The following is a 13,724-nucleotide window of genomic DNA, read 5'->3' as shown; positions in this document are numbered from 1 at the left end:
ATATTCCCGGAGAAAGTCGAACAAATTCCGTCGGAGGTCTTCACCATTTTCGGATATGCGAAACACCTTGTTTAGTGTCCGCATGAAGCGCTCCACTTCTTCATTGGCTCTTGGCCATAGTGGGGTGACCTTTCGGTGTTTTATGCCTCTCTCTTCGCAGTATCGAGCAAACGATTGTCCTTGGAAAGGTGACCCATTGTCAGAACATAACTCGAGGGGAAACCCATGGGTAGCAAATATCTTGTCCAAGGCCAGGGTGGTGTGGTCAGTGGCCTGGGACTCGACCAGTTCCACCTCTGGATATTGGGACCATTGGTCAGTCACTGCTAGGAAGTGTAGTCCTCTTCCGGTCGAGCCAAAATCGGCATGTAATGTCCCCCAGGGTGAATCGCTCCTTGCCATGGACTGAATCGGGGGTCCCTTCTCCGCCGGGCTCGTTGCTTGGCACGGGATGCAAGCCCTTACATACTCTTCCACTCTCTTTTCCAATTCGGGGAACCAAACTTTGAGTCTGAGACGTGCCTTCATTCTGGTCATGTCCGTTGTGTGCCAACTGAAGGACCTTCGGCACGAGTGACCTGGGGATCACAATCCGGTGCCCTTTCAGCAGGAGACCATCGGCAGTCACTGAAAGTTCCTGTCGTGCACCCCAGAGCAATTGCAAGTCCCTTTGCGTTTCTGCGTTTCTTCGGGCATTGTTCAGAAGGAGTTCCCGCCATGCTCCTGTGGCTACCGCAGCTTTTACTCTCAGAAACGCCTCATCCGAGTTCGATTCGTTGGCAATTTCCTGTCTTGTCAAGGCAATGGGAAGCGCCGACTCGACGACCATGTGAATGGTGTCCATACAGTTTGCAACCTCCGTAGTGTCTCTGGGTCTTCCTGCGCCGGGGTGGCGAGACAAATAGTCTGCAGGGTTGTGCATACCTGGGCGGTATACCTGCTTCACCCCGTACTCCATGAGGGATAGCATCCACCTCTCTATCCGAGGTGGCGGTTTGGACGAAGCGCCAGCCAGAATGGGCAGTCACCACAACAACAGGTTTCCCCAGAATATATAGTCTAAAATGTTTACAGCCCCATATTATTGCGTGGGCTTCGCGTTCAATTTGAGAATATCTTCTCTCTGTGTCTGTAAGAGCCTTGCTGGCGTATGCAACGGGTCGCATGGATCCCTGTTGATCCGCCTGCACGAAAACCACCCCAAGTCCCACTGGACTGGCGTCCACTATGATTTCGGACTCCCGGGCTGGGTTGAAATACGCCATGGTGTCTTGTTCAGACAGGGCATCCTTGATGGCCGTGAATGCTCTCTGTTCCTTGCCAGTCCACGTCCATGCCACTTCGTTCCTCGTGAGTGCTCTCAGGGGTTCAGAGAGAGATGCTAAGTCTCGAATAAACCACCCACAGTAGTTCACCATCCCTAAGAAACTGCAGACTTCTGCCGGGGACGTGGGAGGTGACGCCTCTCGAATGTCTCTCACCTTCTCAGGATCAGGGGATATGCCTCCCGCATGGAAGACAAATCCAAAAAATTCCAGGCTGTCCTTCAGGAATTCCCACTTTTCTTGGTGCAGCGTCAGGCCGAGGTTGTGGAGCCTGTGAAAAGTGTTTTCCAGACGCTTGATATGCTCTGCTTCAGATTTGGCAAAGACTAGGATATCGTCTGACATGTTTATTACTCCTTTTAGTCCGGACAGAGCCCCCCTGATGGCATTTTGGAAGACTTCTGCCGCTGAGGAAATTCCAAAACAGAGCCTTTTATATTGATACAGTCCTTCGTGTGTAGTAAAGGTTGTAATATATCTAGACTCTGGGTGGAGCTCCAACTGGTGATAACCTGCTCTCAGGTCTAGTTTCGAAAATAAATTTGCACCCTGAAGTTCTCCAACGATGTCGTCCAGAGTGGGAGTGAGATGACGTTCTCTTTTTATGGCCAGATTAGGAAGTCTCATGTCTACGCAAATGCATACAGCCCCAGGCTGTTTGGGCTTTGGGGCTACTACAATAGGAGAGACCCACGGGGTGGGCCCTTCCACCTTTTCAATGATATCTCGTTCCACTAGGTCTTGCTGCTCCTTTTCCACCTGAGCCCTCAGATGAAACGGTATGCGACGATGTTTCAGCGCCGTTGGTCTGACTGACTCGTCAATGTGAGCCTTATTGGCTCAGCCTTCTGTTTCCCTATGCTCCTGAAGAGCTTCTCAAAACGTGTCAGCAGGCTGTCCAGATCTGTGTGATACACAGCAAAAGTGAAATGAACCAGGTCGAGTGCTTCAGATGCTGCGCAGCTTAAAAGAGAGTGCGGACTGACGTTGGTTACAAAAAACCTCGCTTTGATGCTGTTTTGGCCACGGGTCACTGGGGCTACAAATACCCCTTGGATGGGTAGCGGAGTATCTTCACCAAAAGCGTATATCTGGGCTTTGGAGGGCGACAGGGTTGGTGGGCCTGCCAGTGCGTTGTAATGTCTGTCCGCCAGTACACAGACTGAAGCTCCCGTGTCAATGAGGACTGGGGTGGGAATCTCTCTAATGTCCACAGTACATATGGGTCTTCGTCTAGTACCAGGGCCATTTGCGATGCTGGAAATGAAGAACATTTCTTCCTCCTCTTCTTCCTCTTCTTCGGCAATGTGTAGGTCGTGCACGTCCTTTTCAAGGGAGGATATGCCCCTTGCCGTGCGAGCGCCACCTCTACCGGCCCTCTCAGGTCCTCTGCTTGCTACTACGGGCATGGCGGCCCTACACATCCTTGCGTAATGCCCCTGTATCCCACACCTGCCGCATGTTCGTGATTTGGCTGAGCATTCGCCCCTGTGTGGGAGGTCATATCCACAGTAGGAGCACGACTGAGGGGTACCTGAAGTCGTGGGTCCTTCTACCTTCTTCAGTGTCCATCTGGCCTTCCCAGGTGTGAACCGTCCGACTGCTAGAGCCTCCTCCTCATTCTTGGGATGCGTGGCCGCGTCCATTTTCGATCCTCTGGCCTCCGCCAGCTCATACGCTCTTCCCATATCCAGGATTTGCCGGAGGGTCAGCCCTGGTTCCCTCAGGACTTGCCTCCTCAGTTTTCCTGAGCAGCAACCTTGCAGCAGTTGGTTGCGGACCATTTCCTCTTCGTTGACCCACCTGCAGGAGCTCGCTAGGTGTCTCAACCGGGCACAAAACTGGTCCAGTGACTCTTCGCTTCGTTGTTTTTCTGCCCCCATGACAAACCTGTCGAAATCAACATTGGCTAATGGTAGGAAGTGATCCCGAAGTGCTTGCTTGACAGCGTCATACGTTGCCACTGGAATGTCAAGGGAGTCATATATTTTCTGGACTTCAGTGCCTGCGGAGTACATCATGATGGCGATCTTTGCCTCGTCTTCAGTCTCCCCCGAGGCTCTGAACATCATTTCCAGTCTTTTGACCCATGTGAGCCATTTTGGGCCAAGTTTTGATGGGGGCCCCGTAGTATCAAATTCGGGCATGGGAGCCAAAGTGGTGCGCACTCTGTGTGGTATTGGGGCAACGGCGCCCTCATCATCTGTTTCTTCACCCATCACGATAGGTACTCACAGTATTGTCTTGGCAGGTTGATGGATGATCCGACTCCCAACTGTGGCAGAGTCTACCTGTTGGCTCTTCTGCCACTTTCTGTGTCACAGCCCTGGTTCAGATGGGCTGTGGAGTGTCCAAAAATTGCTGCAGATGGCGCACGAGCACCCGGAACGGGCCGCAACCACTGCGTGTGTCGTAGTGAGTGAGCACTCAAAATGGCCACCGGCTGTTAGAGCGGGTCCGCGACTGCGGAGTTGTGCTTCGTTTCGCCGGTGTCGTCGGAAACAGGAAGAACAGCTCCGATCCCGCCTCGTCGCCAATTTTGAATGTGCTGGGGTCGGCCTCCAGCCGTCACACACGCATACGCTCACACGCACCCATGCATGCAAGGAAGACACGCCGGAGACGTGTGATGGCTCCGGTCTCCGGCGCGAACTGCCGGGCACCGCCTTTATTGAACTAACGCGCATGCACGAGCCCCGTAGCTGCTCGCGCATGCATACTTCGTGTACGCAGTACACAACACTATGAATAGTTCCACCCTCAATCATACCCGCATTATCCCGCCCTTTCACGCGGGCTCTAAAGGGCGCCTGGAAGGCCCAACTTCACACGCGGGTAAACGTGGGCTTCTTTAACAATCGCATTAGTGGTGACCTAAATCCCAAGGGATGACGGGTGGACAAAAAGTGCTATTACCAAACATAGGGGGATTTCAACGAGAGGCACACGTGACTGGGAACCCACTGCCCTGGACCACCTGTTATTTTGTGTGGGCTCTTTTAGGGGTTGATCTGCATAACATGCACTCCTTGACGCTGGAAATGGAAAACGTTTTTGTGAGAACCGTCACATCTTAGGAGGGGCGGGGCTTTGAGGAGGAGGGCGGGGCTTTGGGGAGGAGGCGGGGCCAAGGTGCGTGGCCTGGGCCCGGTTGAGCAACACAGTATAGCTAGATAGAACCCAATCCTGGCGATTTGCATAAATGCAAAGCGCATTATGGGAACAACATAATGTGCACAATTTTAAATGTTAAACATGTCTTGTAGTGATTCATTAAGAAAACCTTTTAAGCGAATAATGGACTCTTCTGATTTAATTGTTAGCAATCTTCACCCAAACAAAGAGAGGTTTGTAAAATACAGGCCATATGAAAAGTTGTAAACTGTACGTGAGGCTTTAGCAGTTTCTGTATCCATGGGTGTTCTAAACACGACCTGAAGAGGAGCAGCCTGCCCTACAAAGAGCTTTCCGAAGCGAGTCTTCTCATGCGGCGTGTCTTAAAAGCAGACTGCTTTCAGAAGCGAGGCTTATGCTGCATGGTTGTGACTTCCTGAGTCTGCAGGATGGAGCTGCACGAATTAAAAGTGGTCTGTCTCATTAACATACCCAAAGGGGTGTCACCAGCAATTAGCATATCAAGGTGAACTAGTCAAACGTCGTTCAACTGGCTCTGCATAACCATACAAATTGCACAAGATGGAATAGTTATTTACCTTTCATAAAATCAACACACACACAACCAAGAGAGGACTATTGTTCTAATTGGGTTTGAAAATGTTACAAGGTGTGCATGTTTTAAACTCTAAGAATCAATGCCCAGGGTCAGACTGGGGCATAAAATTGTCTCGGGCACTAATAAAAAAGTGGCCCACAGTTGCATATGGCAATTCATTCCCTTTGTGACAGACTATTTGACTAGTACCGAAGATGGAGTTTTTTTTAATAAAATGTGATGCAAATTGTGCATGTTAAAGATATTTATTCAGCAACACTAGTCAAAACTACTAGCCGCATATTGGAGTAACTCAAAAAAGTGGCCCTCTTTGACCAAAAAACGGGCCCACACTAGCATTTAGTGTTTTTGGTTTGGTCATTGCACTATAGGCCAGTCGGATTCTGTCAATGCCAATGTTTTCCCTGGATGGTGCAGTCCCAAAACGTGACATTTCACCTTTAGTTGTCAGTTATTTTTCACCAGGTTTTGCAGTGGTGAAGTGCCCAACCTGTGAACCTGGCGGTTCGAAATACCCAGGTTGCGCTATATTCATAAATTTGAAAACGACAGTAAACATTTCTTGTTTTACACACGGCCTCTAAAATACCACGGGGCGGCAACCAGCCTCTGAAAAAAGGGGGCAGACACAGTCCATCCACGTGTACCCGCGACTGTTAATTTCTTCTTGAAAGTGCTTAAATAGATTGTGTTTCTGGGGTATCCAAGGGCCACATTCCCTTGCTGGATCCCTACGCTGAGAAGGCTACCTTCCCAAGTGGCCTTGGTTACCCGCACAGGCCTTCTTTCCCGGACCAACACAACAGAACCACAGCCTTAGCAGCTTTGGTGTTGACAAGAAATGATTATGCTAGGTCTGTATCGGGGGCTTTCTCTTTCCCCTTAAGTGGTAAGGGCGTGTATGTATGTCCTGAATTCCCATAAGGAAACATTATAGAATCCGCACACTCCGCGTTTAGTGTTAAAGGCCGTTAACACCACAAAAATTCCACAGTTAGACCCATTCTTTCTATCTATCTAATATATTTTTATATTGCGCCACTCGCCCGAAGGCCTCAGGGCGCTCTGCAATTAAAGCGCATTAAACAAATAACACAAGCTTTGCATCCTTTCCATGGGCTTCCAGGGGGATTTCTGGGCATAGTAAAACGGTGCAGCTTTCCATGATACAGTTCCCTTCCATTCAAGATCAAATGTAAGTGGATATTCTATCGATATTTCTCAGATCATCTGGTCAGCTTTTTGTGCAAACCTACAGTTGCTGAAAAGTCAGACCAGGCAACACAGCCTTCAGCTCTCTAGCCCTAACATACCTATGGAATCATTTTCCTCTTATTCTTGTATTGTATTGTATTTTGCTATTTATATAGCGCTCTTTCCCTACTTGTGTGACCTCAGTGCGCTTTTTCCTTGGTTGAACACCCTTGGTGACCGTAGTCGAAGTAGTTAGATATTCTAGGGGATTGTCTTAGATGTTTGTGTGCATGTTTGCCATTCTAAGACTTGGGTGTCTGACAAGGCTCGACTAAGCGGCCCAGTAGAGGTCAGACACGTGGGTGGGTGCACTTGAAGTTAGAGATAGATTGCTGATGTTGAGAGAGAATATGTGCGGCCAGCTATAGCGGGTTCTTTCAGGTTGTGGTCGATGTATGCTAGTGGCAGAGGTGTTCTGGTACGTCAGGTGTTTCAGTCTGGACGACTATGTGTGAAACTAGGCCAGATGTGCTTAGCCATGTTCTATCGTGCATGAATGTTTGGCCGTGCCTGCGGCCTGTGTCTACGCTAGTGGTGTGAGCAATACATACCGTAGTCTGCGAGATTGCTTATTTGTCCAGGTCTGGAATTGGGAGTCCTGTCGCGTTGGGCCTTGGCTTCCTATTGTAGCTGGTATCAGTGCATGATAAGCAGAGATGGCGTCAGAGCCCAGATTAGAGGATCCTGTAGAGTGGGGGAAAAGCCTACGCTCACACTGCCAAAGGTTTAATCATATGGCGAAGCTAGATCGAGGCTACACCTAGAATTGAGGATTCTGTATAGGGCAGAGCGTCATGGGCGATGCAGGTTAACCGTGGCAGTCAATAGTTAATGACATGGGTGTGCTAAACAGGGCCACTTATCTCATTGTTAGATGACCCTCATGTGGACTAGTGGGCAGGGGCGTGGTGAGTGCGGTGCGAGTATAGCCACAGCGAAGGCTGCTGGTTTAGCTCGGGTGCTTGTTGGGTTGGAATGTTGTGGGTGGGTTGTTGGTGGATCAGGAATGCCACAACGAAAGCTGCTGGCTTACCTGGAGATCTAGTTGGCGGGAAGTGTTGTGGTGCGATGTGTTGGTGTCAGGTGAAGCCAATGCAAGAGCTGCCGGCCCCTGAGTTGTGAGCAAAAGCGGTGGAGTTTGTTTGTGGTGTATTCACGGAGTGCAGTGGCTTAGGAGAGTATTGGGAAGAGCCAGGTCTTAGAGAGGTTGTGAACTTCCTAATATTTATGCACGCAATGAAGACTCGACTGTTTCCTATTTATTTCAATTACGATTGCACTGATATAGCCCCTCTAATCTGTCTTGAGTGCTAAGGACAGTTGTTGGTTTGTGCGCTCTATAAAACCCAAAACATAGCAATGCATAATATTAGTTATATGTTCTATGTCTTGGGGTGTCCAGATATAAGCTTTAGTTTTGAAGCCAGGTGAGTTGGGCCTTCAATGACTCTGCTTTGAAAACCAAGCCAAGCCTTTGAGCATTTGTAGATGGGCACAGTGACTATGGAGCTGAAACGTAGATTTTACACAAGTCCATCACCAGGCTGCAACATCTTGGGTATCCTGAAGAAGTAGAAGACGTGTTTGGAGACTAGTCAGCCTTTTTAGGTCTACGTAAATAAAACATATCTCACTGGTAGAGCTGAAGCATCTCTGAAAGCACAAATTAAGTGTGATTGCTTAAATATTAAAGTGCATTGTTACAGCCTGTGTGATTTTTGGCAAGGAGGGGAAAGAGCAATCACGACATGGGGCTACTGCCCCGGTTTCTATTTATTTATGTATTTATTTATATAGCGCATGACCACAAGCCCAATGTCATAAAGGCACTAACACAAGACAGACAAAAAACATGAACAAGAAGAGTCAGGAAGAAGAAAATGGAGATACTGTATGGAGACCAAAGGATCAGATAAACAGGACAGTCTTCAGTCTTCGCTTGAAGAGTGCAAAGGAGGGAGGATCTAAGCTCGGGTGGAAGGGTATTCCACATGGAGCTGCATGCAAAAAGGATTTTTGGGCTAGATGGGCAAGTCTGGTTCGGGGTACCTCCAACATACTGATGTTGTTAGATCTCAATGTTCTACGAACAGGCACGGTGGACAGGTACCCAGGAGCCTGACCAAAAAGACATTTGTGTGTGATACATAGCACACGAAAACTAACTGTACTGCACACAGGGAGCCAATGCAGAGCTCTCCTAGCTGTAGACACATGGTCTGTTTTGTGGAGGTCCTCAACAATGCGTACATTGTTATTTTGCATGACCTACAGACGGCTGAGGTCGTGCTTCGAGATACCGAGCAGTAGGCTGGAACAATAGTCTTATTTGGCACCTATAATTGCCCGTGCAATGGTGGTACAGTTGGCAGAAGAGAGAAAGGGACGCATGTGGGCGAGCAGTTTAAGGTGATAGCAAGAGCTAGACACCAGACTACTAACTTGTCCTTTCATGGATAGTTCTTGATCTAGAATGACCCCAAGTGTTTTAACTTTAGGCTGTGTGGGGATCTTACAGCCGTCAATTTGAAAGGATTCATACTCTGGGCCATGTTTGCGTAGCTGTGTTGCTGTGCCCAGAACCACGAGTTCTATTTTAGAGCTATTTAACGCAAGTTTATTGGCTTGCATCCAGGCCTTGACATGCTCATAAGTGGAGCTCAGGGTGGTATAGTCGATGGCATAGTCTCCTGTGAGAGTAACATGACACTGGGTGTCATCTGCATAGGTAGCATATATAATGCCAGTCCTATTCAGATGTTCGAACAGTGGAAGGGTAAAAATATTAAAAAGAGAAGGTGACACGCACAAGCCTTGGGGTACCCCTTAGGTGACCCGTAATTCCCCCACCTGTGCATCCTTGCTTTCTCCCTAGAATGATTTTAACCAATCTGCTGCTTCAGTAGAGAAATGCGCCGATGTGCATAGTCCCTCTGTCAGCAAAGCGTGACCCACAAGATCAAATGCGGAGAAATCCACCAATACAAGAAGGGTCGTCTGTCCCCTTTCAATAGTCTGCAGAATGTTGGTTTTTAATTCGAGCAGCGTGGACTCTGTACTGTGTGCACGTCTGAAACCAGATTGTTTGTGGCCAAGGATGTCGTGTTTCGGAAAGGAAAGCCTCAATCTTCAAGTGTGCTCCCTTGTCCAAGATCTTGAGCAAATATGGATCGTTGGTGATAGGTCGATAATTGATCGGCAAGCTGGGATCAAGGGACATTTTTATTTTTTTTTAACAAAGGGGCGATCCAACCCTGCTTAATATTGCATGTGATGCAATTTTCCCTAACAGAAGCATTCACAGATTTTGTGATGAGGAGGACCAACAGAGGGGCACAAGATTTTATAAAAATTGCTGGGCAGATGTCCCCTTTGCAATTTGTAGGCTTTAATTTGCTCAGGCTATCAGTCAGATCCTGCTCTGAAATTGGATGAAAGTTAAATTCAGGATGTCCTTTCTGGGTCAGAGACTAGCAGGTCACTAGATTCCAGTTCATTCAGGACATTATGACTTCCAATGTTAGTTTGGATGTGCATCAGTTTATTCAACATGTTTTTTTTGGATGGTGGTACACCAATTCACATCTTTTGTGACATCTGATGTTACTGGCAAGGGTCCTTAAGGTTTTTAAGCCCTCTGAACAGCTCCTTAGAGCTGGAGGCAGCCTTGACGATACGCTGATTATAATGATTTTTCTTTGCTAGGGCAATACCGGTTTTATGCGCCTTGGCTATCTGTATGTAAGCAGATTTATCCTTGTCAGACTTGGTACTTTCCCAGAGTTTTAATGCAGTGTTTTTTATTTTTTTAAGAGTCTGAATGTCGGGTGAGTACCATTTTTTTATCTAGTAGTTTTTTCAGGAGATGTGTCTTTAAGGGGGCTATGTTGTCGACAGCTATCTCAAGGGTTTTCCGATATGCAACAGCCAGTTCATCGACTGAGTGAAGGTCGGCCAAAATAGTGATTGTGGGTGCAATAAAAGGGTGCCATGGCTGTAGGTGTAAGATTACAGTGTTTTCTGTAAGTCACCCTCCATTTTTCTTGTGCTGTTTTTATACAGGAAGGGATGGCATATTCCACTACAGAAGATGATCTGACCATGGGCATTGATTATTGAACATGTCACTGATGGTAATATTTTGAGCCATAACCCAGTCTAAAATCCTCCCTTTATTGTGGGTAGGCTGGGTAATATGCTGATGGAAGCCTAGATTCAGCAGCAGAGACGTAACCGTTGTGGCTTTCATGTCGGCGTCATCAAGAAACCCAAGATGAAAGTCAATCAGGATGAGGGTTCTGGCTTTGGGTTTTAAGCTGGGGGCTATAAGATCAGTGAAGTGGGTCAAGAAGTCTGGCATACTATGTGGTAGCCTATAAAGCAGAAAAATGTTGATTGTGGTTGGTCTCAAGCTTTGCCCACAATACCTCACAATCTGGAAGCAAAATATTCCCTATTTTACGCATTTTTAAATCCTGGTTATAGAGAACTGCCACTCTTTGCCATTCCGGCGATCGGTCCTCAAAATGTTGAACCCAGTCAGAACTGACAACATAAGGGTGGGGCCTGCAGTGTCATGTATTCTGTAATAGCGCAGAGATCGATGTTGTTGGAGACTAGGTGGTTTGCTACCTCCGTAGAGTGTTTGATGAGGGATCTAGTATTAAATAACATATATTCGAGGGGATTGGGTCCTCTGACGTATTCCATATCTATGACAGTAATCACTACAGCTGTGCTGCTTCAGAAAATCTTTCGGCGTCTGCCTCCTGCGTCGGTGATGTTGATACGCCGCCCTCAAGGACCTCCTCCGACGGCCGACGTCACTGAATGTTATAAGTAGGACGCACGACACCCGTAGCCTCACTTGTAGTTTTTTCCCAGAACGTGTGGCACCAGTCTTCTGCCAGTCTAACCATACAAAGCCTTACGAAAACGTAAGCTGCAATCGCATAAGAAATTCTGTAGCGGGGAAGGTAGGGAGGGAGCGATATGGAATACGTCGTCGGACCATCCCATCGAAAGAACGTTACCAGGTAAGAGAGTAACTTGTTCTTTCAGCTTGCTCTTCGGTTTAATGTCACATTTGGGACTAATAGTTGATTTGGTAATAGATAATACAGGCAGGGTAGCGACTGTGTTGTAGGGGCATGCAGGGGCCTGAGGTTGCGACTCCCCATCACGCAAAGATATAGGATCCACCTTATTGAGTACCTGATCAGAAGGTAATTGCATCAAAACAGCCAACGAATCCCCAAATTGCTCTTCCTCCATGAATGTAGAAATCTTTTCCTTATTGTACATACCAGTATTAGCTAAAATGACCGGGACAGAGGCTGTTATTGCTAACAGGGGCAATGTACTGCATGCAGTAGTGCAGGAAACACCCAGCTCTGCAAATGGAATGCAGTAACACAGAGGAACGCTTTGACCATCCCCTTTTTATGTCGACTAGCTAAATGGCTGGAGTCCTACCTTTAAAATATTTCTGTACAGTCGCTGGAACTCTTTTACTATGGCCATTTTGATATGAATGCAGCCGCTGTGAAGTCTCGCTCGCAGAGTGGGGCGCCATGACGCTGCGCACTGTCGCGAACCGGCAAAAACCGCCCTTACCAATGTGCTGACGCGCCGCCAAGATAAATAAGTAGTTGCTGGGCAACTTGGGTAGTGTAGTCTGTGAGCACTTCTGAACACTAAATAACGCAGAAATGCTAAAAGAATTGCTGTTTGGCAGGCTTCGACTCCGGCTATTCTGATCGTACAGTCAAATGTTTAAATAAGGTACAATGGTATGCAGTAGTAAGCTTCGTATGGTACAACAGCTTCACAATGATTTCAACTGCACATGCACTAAATTTAGCACGCAATAATGGCAACACACTTTTAAACAAATTCGAATTAAGCAATTCAAATAACACAGTCGCCCTTGCCCAGAAGAGCTGCAATCACAATATCACACGGCTCGACACTGAGAGCAAGCCTTGCCAACGCCCTATTGGTAGTTCATTGCATATGTTGTCTTTAGTGGTTTACTGCATGAGCTTTGACGAAAGAGCACGACACCAGCCAATACAAGAAAGTGACATACACCCCCAACACATGCATACATATTCCTGGTCATCCATCCACCCATTATTCCTTTCTTACATCCATCCACAGTCAACAGCCAACATCCATTTACACATACACAAAACCACACCTAATAATAAACAAACACTTTTATTTGTTTAAAAAACAGATCCGATGGCGTGGTCAATGCTTGCGTGTATTTTCTTAACGCCTTTTGTGGTTGTGTTAGGGGAAATGTGCCCTTTTCAGTCCCCTCACCGGATCTTTGAATGCTGCCATGTTTAAAAGAGGGGAGTCCTCTATCATGTGTCAAAGGCCCCCCTGGATGATTATTAGCCTGCCTTTGACATTATGTATGACATGAGGGAGGGGGCGAAAATCCATCCTAGTTCTTGTGGATCCTAGAAGAACTCTATAAACTAAAATAAACATCTATAAAAGATGCCATAAAAAGGTAATCTTTAACACAATTAAACATCCAAGGCACACATAAAAAATAACATCTGCGCATTTTCTGACCATGGGCGGGCTGTTCTTCCAAAGTAAACGCGCAGAGTGTTCTCTGCCCGAGAGCTGGACCTGCAGCCCGGAGAGGCTGCTCGTTTCACATCTCTCTGTAACTTCCTGTGCCGGCTTTCACAACTTCTGCTGGCTGCTGCTATCTGGGGGATGCGGTTTTATTACCACAGGACTAAAATAGTGTAGAAAAATATCACATCAGTGCGAGCGAGGAAAAAAAGGATGCAGGCATGAGAAAACTAGATAAAGAAGCGCTCTGGTCACCTGAACTCTGCTCGGCGTGAAGGCGAGAATCAGGAATGCGAATGGGTGACCCGAAAAGCCCATGACAGAAAACCTAAGAAGCCTTGGGAGATGTGATGAGTAAGCATGCTGTCACTTTCCGAGCTTACCCTGTGAGTATATGTGTATTTATTGGTGTTAGCGGGAAATTGTGTCTGAAAAACATTTTACGCAAGACAAAGGGGCGGAATCAGAACCGTTCCTGTACAGTTCGCATAAGCGAGGAGAGTAGAGGGGTGCAGATACCAGGGGGTGAATTGGGATAAGGGAAAGGTGGAGTGGAGGGGGCATCTAGAACCAGGCCCTCTTCCCGCTTGGCATTTGATCAGCAGAACCTTCGTTACAGGAATGCGGGGCAATGCCACTCGGCTCCCGTACCCCAGAAGGAAGCAGGAGGCACGATTAAACATGGTGTTGAGCTGTGTACATGTTGCTTAGGCTCAAGGTTTTCCTTCGTGTATTGTAAAAGGAGATGACAGGAAATGCGCTTGAGCAACAGGGCGCAGCAGTTCTTTTTTTTTTTTTTTGTTCTTTCTTTC

The 13,724-nt window shown here is 47.5% G+C and overlaps 1 protein-coding gene across 2 annotated transcripts in view; it reads left to right on the top strand.

The window, feature by feature from the left end:
- The window catches only part of LOC138481152 (ETS-related transcription factor Elf-1-like), a 621,807-nt gene that overhangs the window by 135,352 nt on the left and 472,731 nt on the right, over positions 1-13,724 (top strand). The window contains exon 1 of one of the 2 annotated variants that reach the window (XM_069613091.1): positions 13,149-13,298. The exons of the other annotated variant lie outside the window; for it this stretch is intronic. The gene's annotated coding sequence lies outside the window, so the exon portion shown is untranslated. Of the gene's footprint in view, positions 1-13,148; positions 13,299-13,724 lie in introns of those variants that run through there. 2 annotated transcript variants of the gene reach the window in all.

This window comes from Ambystoma mexicanum, chromosome 5p, assembly GCF_040938575.1.
Source record: "Ambystoma mexicanum isolate Mex_15411 chromosome 5p, UKY_AmexF1_1, whole genome shotgun sequence".
In the NCBI taxonomy this organism is placed as follows: Eukaryota; Metazoa; Chordata; class Amphibia; order Caudata; family Ambystomatidae; genus Ambystoma; species Ambystoma mexicanum.
The sequence above is the reverse complement of the archived record's forward strand: the minus strand, read 5'-3'. Positions and strand labels throughout refer to the sequence as shown.